We start from the raw sequence: 10,339 nt of genomic DNA on the forward strand, positions 1-10,339 counted from the left end.
AGTATGTTAAATTCCTCTAATGGACATAATACATCCAACCTTCTTACTATACAAGGTGGACAATCAAAAGCCAAAATGTTGGAGGATCCCACTCTATGGACCTCAAAGTTCTTTCCCATATAGCTCAAGCAGACACAGCCTACATGACAGTGGCAACTCTGCTCCAAATTCAGAAGTGCAACAGTGTTACCACCCCATCACTAGAAATTGCATTAGGTGGACTTCACTTGCAGGCCTAATAGGTATTTGCGAGACTTTGTAGGATGGCTAAGAGAAAACTGTATATGTATAAATGTTCTTATCATTTTATAAATGCTGCAGTACATATTTACTTCACTGGGCGGCCATAGTTCTACTATAAATACCCCATAGATAGAATATTCCCTTACAGGTTGGTTATGGAAAAATCCATTTTTCCTAGTACTGATTTCTATTAATACATATTAGGAAATTCTCCTCTTTGATTTACTGACCACACCTCCTGGTGTACGGCCAGTGGTGCGCTATGTGCTACATGCATATCATGGTGTCTCCTATTGAAGTTTATATTACATTTGTACTTTGAATGTCTGCCTCCTGTTCCTAAGACTTGTGGGTTTAAGGGTGTCTTATAAATGGGGGGGGGGGGGTGAGTGGATGTGGCCAGTAGGAGGATCCCAGATTTCATTTTGAAAATGTGGCCACCTTACCATAGGATCCCATTTGTACTAGGGACTGGGTGTCAATAGAAAAGGGATGTTGGGTAGGGATGATCGAACTTTTCAAAAGTTCGGTTCGGCCAGAACATCCGAACTTCCAGAAAGTTCGGCCTGGATTTCAGAACCCCATTGAAATCAATGGGACCCGAACTTCGGTAATCAAAAACACCATTTTGAAGCCCCAAAAACCCAATAAATGTCCCTAAATAGTGCCTAGGGTTCTGGGTCATGCCCCAGGGACTATTAATCACACAAAAAAAAGTTCTTAAAAATTGTCATTTTTGATAGAGAGCCAATTATTGAAAATATAAAAAAAAAAAGTTTTTTTGGGCATTTTTTTGGGTTCTTTGGAGGCAGGCAAAACATCTGAACTTGTGTATACGGGTATATATACACACATACTTATATGTATATACACACCTAGACATATATAGGTGTGATAGTAGCAGAAATATATGCTTGCGCTAATGAAATCATTTACACTAATATTGTTACGCTCCTATAACACCTATATATGTCTAAATGTAAAATACCTATAAGTGTGTGTGTGTGTACCCAAGTTCAGATGTTTTGCCTGCCTCCAAAACCCCCAAAAAAATTCCTGCAACAACACACCCGGGCGTTTTTTTTTTTTACGCTAGCATTTTTTTGGGCATTTTTTTGGGTTCTTTGGACTCAGGCAAAACATCTGAACTTGTGTATAGTGGTATATATACCACTATACACAAGTTCAGATGTTTTTTCTGACTCCAAAGAACCCTAAAAATGCCCAAAAAAACGCTTGCTACTAAACCGGCAATGTGTGAAAAGCGAGAAGCAAACAACCTGTGTTCTAAGTGACAAAATACAAACAATATTTTTTTTATAGTTCTGGACATGCTACAGAGCTGAAACTTCACAGGTACACCCTTTAGACCCCCCCCCCCCCCCCCCGATACTAAATCCAAAGAAATTTTTATTTTTTTCATTTTTTTTGTTTTTTTTTTTTTTTTTCAATAATTGGCTCTCTATCAAAAATCTATCAAAAATGACAATTTTTAAGAACTGTTTTTTGTGTGATTTTGTGTCTGGGGGTCTAAAAGGTGTACCTGTGACGTTTCAGCTCTGTAGCATGTCCAGAACCATAAAAAAAAAGATTGTTTGTATTTTGTCACTTAGAACACAGGTTGTTGGCTTCTCGCTTTTCACACCTTGCCGGTTTTGTAGCAGGCGTTTTTTTTGGGCATTTTTTTGGGCAAAACATCTGAACTTGTGTATAGTGGTATATATACCCGTATACACAAGTCCAGATGTTTTGCCTGCCTCCAAAAACCCCCAAAAAATGCCTGCAACAACACACCTGGGCATTTTTTGTTTTTTTTTGACGCTAGCGTTTTTTTGGGCATTTTTTTGGGTTCTTTGGAGGCAGGCAAAACATCTGAACTTGTGTATAGTGGTGTATATACACACATACTTATATCTATATACACACCTAGACATATATAGGTGGGATAGGAGCGCAACTATATTAGTGTTAATTATTTCATTAGCGCAAGTAGTTTTTTCTGCTCCTTTCACACCTATATATGTCTAGGTGTATATATACAGACATGGGTGTGTATATATACCCCCTATACACATGTTCAGATGTCATGTCTGACTCCAAACATGTGCTCAAAAAATCACTAGCAACGCCTGCAGCCAAAAAGAGTGCTGGCGGCGGCGAAGCCATATTACTGCAGCGAAAGTGACTTAAGAGAAACTAGCTTTTCTCTATAGCGGTCACCCTGCTATGGAAGGGTTTGGTCACCCTGCCATAGCAGTCACTGTCAGTTCAACCTACACTACATTACGGTCACCCTGACACTTCACACTTTCCTACAGAAACTACATTTTTGAAGCTAACTTAAGTGTAAAGGAGCACTCTAACTACATTAGATATCCCTTTCCTCACACTAATAAATGCTAAATGACACTTTTAAAGTAAAATTAACAGAACTGCTTCCATTCTCTTCCATGTCCTGTATAACAATGCTAGGAATTTGGCGGGGGCTATCTTATATACTGGGGGGCGTATTCACTACTGATTGGCCTAGGGACCCCCTAGTCACTCCAATCACATTCCTAGCATTCTCCTGCCCCCTCAATTGGCTTTTGCTAATGGTTCTGGTCCAATCACAGGCTTTTAAAGCCCATTTCCTGTCCCATTGCATTTTGGTCGGTTCTGGTTGCCGAATTCCGAACTTTTTGGGCAAAAAGTTCTAAATTCGGCCGAACCTCGAACACCCAATGTTCGGGCCGAACCGATGATCGACCCGAACCGTTCGATCATTCCTAATGTTGGGATGCTGCAATAAAAAAGGGCTTCCTGCAAGGGTCACTGCACCGTGCAATGTACAGGCAGTCCCCAGGTTACAAACAACATAGGGACTGTGGGTTTGTTCTTAAGTTGAATTTGTTTGTAATTCGAAACAAGTACATTTTTTAGGTGTAGGTCTAGCCGAAAAATAATTTTTAAGTATTTTGGATAGCATAGGGAAGGGTTGACACCCCTGTAACATTTGTTTTGCTGTCAAGTTGCTATGGAAGTTGAACTTTTTAGTGACCTATAAGTGAAAAAATGCTTTAAAATAAAGTCAAAAAATAATTTGTAAGTATTTTGGATAGCATAGGGAAGGGTTGACACCCCTGTAACATTTGTTTTGCTGTCAATGTCCCTGTTCAGAAGATTTCACCTAACTTTCTGTCCCTATGATAATTAGATTTTGAACATTTTGGGTTGTTGTTAGGGTTGAGCGGACACCTGGATGTCCGTGTTCGACGGGTTCGGCCGAACTTTAAAAAAAAGTCCGGGTCCGTGTCCCGGACTTTTACTGAACGTTTCCCGGACACCGAACCCCATTGAAGTCAATGGGGACCCGAACTTTAAGGCACTAAAATGGCTCTAAAACACCAATGGAAAGGGCTAGAGTGCTGCAAATGGCAGCAAAACGTAGTTAAGAGCATGGCAAGTGCTCTGCAAACAAATGTGGATAGGGAAATAACTTAAAACAACAAAAAAAAAACAGAAAAATAAAACAATGTTCTTCATCTCTGAAGGACGAGGCCCATATGGAGTAGGAGGGAGGTTGAGGTGGTGGTGGATGTGGCGGTGTCATAGGCGTGCGCACAGGGTGTGCCGGGTGTACCTGGGCACACCCTAATCACCTAGGGCACATAGCATTATCGCTCTGTTTGCCAGTGAGGAGATGGGAAAGATCTCCCTCGGACCTGCTCTGCTCTATTTCTCTTTGCCAGCAGGGAGAGTAATGTATCGGGCCATGTACATGTAGGCAAACACATGCATGTGTATTTCAACTTTGGGGTGCACACCCTAATGCAATAGGCTGCGCACACCTATGGGCGGTGTAGGTGGAAGCGGCGGTGGAGGAGGACCAGGGCCGGATTAAGAGCATCATGGTCTTGGTGCTGAGGATTTTGAAGGGCCTTAAGGGCCGTGCCTTGGCATGCACCCAGAGGAGGAAGGGTGCAGCCATGCATGCCTAATTCAACATGGGATGCTGTCTCTGAAGCCCATAAACACATCCATGCATTGGCATAGGCCCCAATTACTATTGTTTGTACCCCTAAAAGGATGGATGAGGAGGAGGAGGAGTATGGAACAGGCAGCACCCTCAAAGCTTCAGAAGTATGAGATGAACCCCAAAAACTTGGAAAGGTGGATCTCACACTTACCGACACAGACTATTCCGCAATTTAATTGATCCCCAAAGGTTTTTATTGAATAGCGGAATAGGAAATATGATCAAAAAAAGTGTATGTATCTCACACGTACAGAAGCACACTAGGCCCCAATTACTATTGTTTGTACACCTAAAAGGATGGAGGAGGAGTATGGAACAGGCAGCACCCTCAAAGCTTCAGAAGTATGAGATGAACCCCAAAAACTTGGAAAGGTGGATCTCACACGTACCGACACAGACTATTCCGCAATTTAATTGATCCCCAAAGGTTTTTATTGAATAGCGGAATAGGAAATATGATCAAAAAAAGTGTATGTATCTCACACGTACAGAAGCACACTAGGCCCCAATTACTATTGTTTGTACAACTAAAAGGATGGAGGAGGAGGAGGAGGAGTATGGAACAGGCAGCACCCTCAAAGCTTCAGAAGTATGAGATGAACCCCAAAAACTTGGAAAGGTGGATCTCACACGTACCGACACAGACTATCCCGCAATTTAATTGATTCCCAAAGGTTTTTATTAAATAGCGGAATAGGAAATATGATCAAAAAAAGTGTATGTATCTCACACGTACAGAAGCACACTAGGCCCCAATTACTATTGTTTGTACACCTAAAAGGATGGAGGAGGAGGAGGAGGAGTATGGAACAGGCAGCACCCTCAAATCTTCAGAAGTATGAGATTGTGTTCACTGTACCCCACAAAGATTGTGTTCACTGCACCCCAAAAGGATTGTCTTCACTGCACCCCACAAAGATTGTGTTCACTGTAATCCACAAAGATTGTGTTCACTGTACCCCCCAAAGATTTTGTTCACTGCACCCCACAAAGATTGTGTTCACTGTACCCCACAAAGATTTTGTTCACTGAACCCCACAAGGATTGTCTTCACTGCACCCCACAAAGATTGTGTTCACTGTACCCCACAAAGATTGTGTTCACTGCACCCCAAAAGGATTGTCTTCACTGCACCCCACAAAGATTGTGTTCACTGTACCCCACAAAGATTGTGTTCACTGTACCCCACAAAGATTTTGTTCACTGCACCCCACAAGGATTGTCTTCACTGCACCCCACAAAGATTGTGTTCACTGTAATCCACAAAGATTGTGTTCACTGTACCCCACAAAGATTTTGTTCACTGCACCCCACAAGGATTGTCTTCACTGCACCCCACAAAGATTGTGTTCACTGTACCCCACAAAGATTTTGTTCACTGCACCCCACAAGGATTGTCTTCACTGCACCCCACAAAGATTGTGTTCACTGTACCCCACAAAGATTGTGTTCACTGTACCCCACAAAGATTTTGTTCACTGCACCCCACAAAGATTGTGTTCACTGCACCCCAAAAGGATTGTCTTCACTGCACCCCACAAAGATTGTGTTCACTGTACCCCACAAAGATTCTGTTCACTGTACCCCACAAAGATTGTGTTCACTGCACCCCACAAGGATTGTCTTCACTGCACCCCACAAAGATTGTGTTCACTGTACCCCACAAAGATTTTGTTCACTGCACCCCAAAAGGATTGTGTTCACTGCACCCCAAAAAGATTGTGTTCACTGCAGCCCACACACAGAAAAATGGATGTGGATCACTGACACCTGCCTATCTCCTATCCCACACCACACAGCAATATCGATTGTAGTTTGTAGAACACACTTTCTCTAAAATTCAGCAGCTGCCTCTCCCTAACAGGATTGAGAAGAGATCGTAGATCGGGACTAAGTGCAGACCCCACCCCACACAGCAATATCGATTGTAGTTTGTAGAACACTCTGACCCTATAATTCAGCAGCAGCCTCTCCCTAACAGGATTGAGAAGAGATCGTAGATCGGGACTAAGTGCAGACCCCACCCCACACAGCAATATCGATTGTAGTTTGTAGAACACTCTGACCCTATAATTCAGCAGACTCTATCCCTAAAATGCCTACAACTCGCCCTGCCTAAACACTCCGACCTGACCCTAAATTCTATCCGGACACCAATTTGTTTTTCCTGCCTGTCTTTCCCTAATCAGCAGCCAGCACGTATGTGTGCTCTGTCCCTGAGCTAAGCAACAGAATGACGCCACTGCGGCTGCCTCGAACTTATAAAGGCTTGGTCACATGCTTCAGACGGCCAATCACAGCTACTCATACATTTGCAGGCATGGCTGGGATAGCTTAAGGCACACCAGTTAAACGATTGTTGATTGGCTGTTGAAAGCCAGCCATGAAAAGAGCGCCAAAACATGCAAAACCCGGAAATAAAACGACCGAACACTGATTTTTTACCCGAACATACAGTAAAGTGTCCGTATCCGTGTTCGGGTAACAAAAATCCAATTATTCGGTACGAACACGAATAATACAGTCCGTGTTCGCTCAACACTAGTTGTTGTGGAAAGAAGGATTGGTGATAAAGCTTCGGTGGAGACACCTTTTTCCCATGAGAACTCTTCCAGGAGTGAATTTCCCTTACAAGGGGCGGATTTCCACTCACTTCCTGTTATCTCCCTCCGTCTGTAAGTTGGATGTTAGTAATCCGGGGACCGCCTGTAAACTGTATGGAGTTGATTTACTAAAGACAAATAAACTGTGCACTTTGCAGTTGCTCCAGAGCTTAGTAAATGAGCAAAAGCTCTGCTAAATTCCATCATCCAATCATATCCAAGCAAAGATGATTTTTTTTTTTTTTTGCACGTGGGTATTTATTGCAAAGTAAAGCTTTACCTAATTTACTAAGCTTTGGAGCAACTGCACTTGCAGAGTGCACAGTCTATCTGCCTTTAGTAAACCAACCCCAATGTGTTTCTTTAGATAACATTATTAGATTATTGACATAACCAACCCAGACAAGAATGTAAATATGATGATAAATGATGACAGTAACCTTCAATGTGCCTTTTCTTTTGTCTTTAGGTCATACTCATTATTTTTGGAGGATTGTTGCACTCATCCTCTTCAGTTGTCTTGTCATAGCAATCTTTTTGTGCTGCAGATACAAGTCCAAGGTCATACATATGTAGGAATAGAAACATAACCTAAAGTGGAACTCTGGAGGGCATTTGGAATCCAAAGGATCACAAAAATCAAGCGCAAATGATAAGAGGCCTCTCACCATTCCTGATGGTCCAATGATGGACAATGTCTGTAGACCAGAACAATAGAACAGAGGCTCCTTGGAACAACAGCTCAGTTTATGGGTAGCGCCAGCAGCCTTGGAAAATGGCAGAGCTCAGTCTTAAAGCACATGGCCCTCTGGTGTCACTGTACCCCAGCAGCTCTCTTAGCACAGAATCTCACAGCAGATAGTCTCATAGACCCATCACTGCAGCATGTAGTACTGGACTCCCAGCCACAGCCACAGCCAGTAACAGTACAGCCATGTGTCTTTTCCCAGCAGCCTAAAATCTGACATCCCCCCCCCCCCCATACAGTGTTCTGTTCCATCCATAGTCACCACAAAACAGAAAAATGTCTTCCCCAAAACTGTCAACACAAGGGTGGAAGTGCATTTTTTTTTTTTTTTTTTTTACAAAGGTCCATAAAGACATGGATGAGCGAGTTTGGGGTGGAGGAACTTGACTGGCCTGCTCAGAGTCCTGACCTCAACCCGATAGAACACATTTGGGATGAATTTGAGTGGAGACTGTGAGCCAGGCCTTGTCTCTAACATCAGTGCCTGACCTCACAAATGCCCTTCTGGAAGAATGGTCAAACATTCCCACAGACACACTCATAAACCTTGTGGACAGCCTTCCCAGAAGAGTTGAAGCTGTTATAGCTGCAAAGGGTGGGCCAACTCAATATTGAACCCTACGGACTAAGACTGGGATGGCATTAAAGTTCATGTGTGTGTAAAGGCAGGCGTCCCAATACTTTTGGTTATGTAGTGAATATGTGTAGCTTAAAAATTAAATTTAAATTTAATAAAACAAAATAAAAAGGGGCCTGTCATTAAAAAAGTGTATAATTTGTTTTTATATATAAAAAATTAAAAATGTATAAAGCTGTGTAATTTAATTACACCCCGTAATTAGACAAGATTTAGTTATAATGGCAAAAAAAGGGATCCATCATTAGTCTTTACATTAAAAACAACTGATATATTGTGTTTCCATATAAATAAATAAAAATGAATACAGGTGTGTAGTTTAACCACTTGCCGACTACCTAACGCCGATCTACGTCGGCAGTCAGCCCCTCACAGGCAAAGTGACGTAGGGCTACGTCACTAGCTTGTGAGGGTCTAGGGAGCGAGCGCGCGCCCCCGGAGGCGCGCTCCCGCTCCCGCGTGGTCACGGACCCCCCCGCGCGTGTGACCGGCGGACCCGATGTCCGCCGGTCACTCGGCGATCGACGGGGGAGAGGGAGAATGTCAGGCAGATTGTGTAAACAAGCGACCTGTCATTCTCCTCACTGTAAAGACACTGATCAAACGGATCTAGTATGTAGATCCGTTGATCAGTGTCCTTACAGCTCAAGCCACAGCCAATCACAGTAGAAAGCACGCCCCTAGGGATACACACAGCCCCTCCCTCCCAAATAAAGTTAACCCCTTCACAACCAGTGTATTTTTACAGTAACAGTGCATATGTATAGCACTGATTACTGTAGAAATGTCACTGGTAACCCCAAAAGTGTCACAAATGTCAGTCAAGGGTCCGATCTGTCCGCCCCAATGTCGCAGTACCGCAAAAAAAATCGCAGATCGCCGCCATTACGCGTTAAAAAAAAAAACAACAAAAATGACAAAAATCTTTCCCTTTGTTAGTAAACGCGATAACTTTTTGCGCAAACCAATCAAAATACGCTTTTTGCGATTTTTTTTACCAAACATATGTAGCATAAAACAAATTGGCCGGAAATGTTAAAAAATTTTGATTTTTACTTTTTTTTGGGGGGGAATTTCATATAAAAAAATGTGAAAAATATTGTTATTTTTGCAAAATTGACGCTCTTTTTTTGTTTATAGCGCGTGATCAAAAAATCGCACAGGTGATCAAATACCACCAAAAGAAAGCTCTGTTTGTGGGAAAAAAAGGACGTCAAATTCGTTTAGGTACAGCGTCGCACGACCGCGCAATTGTCCGTTAAAGTCACGCAGTGCCGAATCGCAAAATACCCCCTGGTCGGAATGGGGGTAAAATCTTCCGGGGCTTAAGTGGTTAAAGGGTGTATTTATAAATAAAATTGCTTAGATTTTCATCCTACAAAACTGCATGTACAGAAGATGAAGGAAAAAGTGAATATTATTGGACTATTTTCTATGCAGCTTGAATGTTATTATTCTGACTCCAATTGTTGTAATAGTTACTTATCCCTTGCTGAGACAAATTCCTGGCCTGTATAAGCAGATGCAATCACTGCAGACAATCGTTATCAGATAGCTGAACTCACCAGACATTGTTTCTTTCTATCCACATAGGTTTTATTGCAAGCAGTAGCTATAGCAGACAACAAAATGAAGCAGATGATTGAAAGATGGTATCTGCAGGTCAAAACATAGTAATAATGTGTTCCTGAATGCGAGCAGATTGTATGATGTCCTAGACAGATGTGGCCATCTCTATCCCCACAAGCAGCATAAAGAAACAGGGACAGTAAATACATCATCAATGGGAGGGGACAAGAAGGAACACAGAAGGTAAAGGAAAGTGCAACAACAAAAATGACCACAAGATGGCAGTATAATAGCCAATTATAAAAACATTACCACAACTATTATATTATATCTTACGTATTGGTGTAACAGCACAGTTCATAAATAATAAAGTGATTTAGGAATCAGGAAAATACCCCAGTTTGGCCAATAGACGATCATATTAAATAAGTATACATTACCTATGATTACCAATTCCGTCTACCATAATGTGCTATTTTCCTTAAACACTTTTTTAGGAATGAATAACATTCAACCTGGAG

This window comes from Pelophylax lessonae, assembly GCF_965119305.1.
Source record: "Pelophylax lessonae genome assembly, chromosome: 2".
Lineage (NCBI taxonomy): Eukaryota > Metazoa > Chordata > Amphibia > Anura > Ranidae > Pelophylax > Pelophylax lessonae.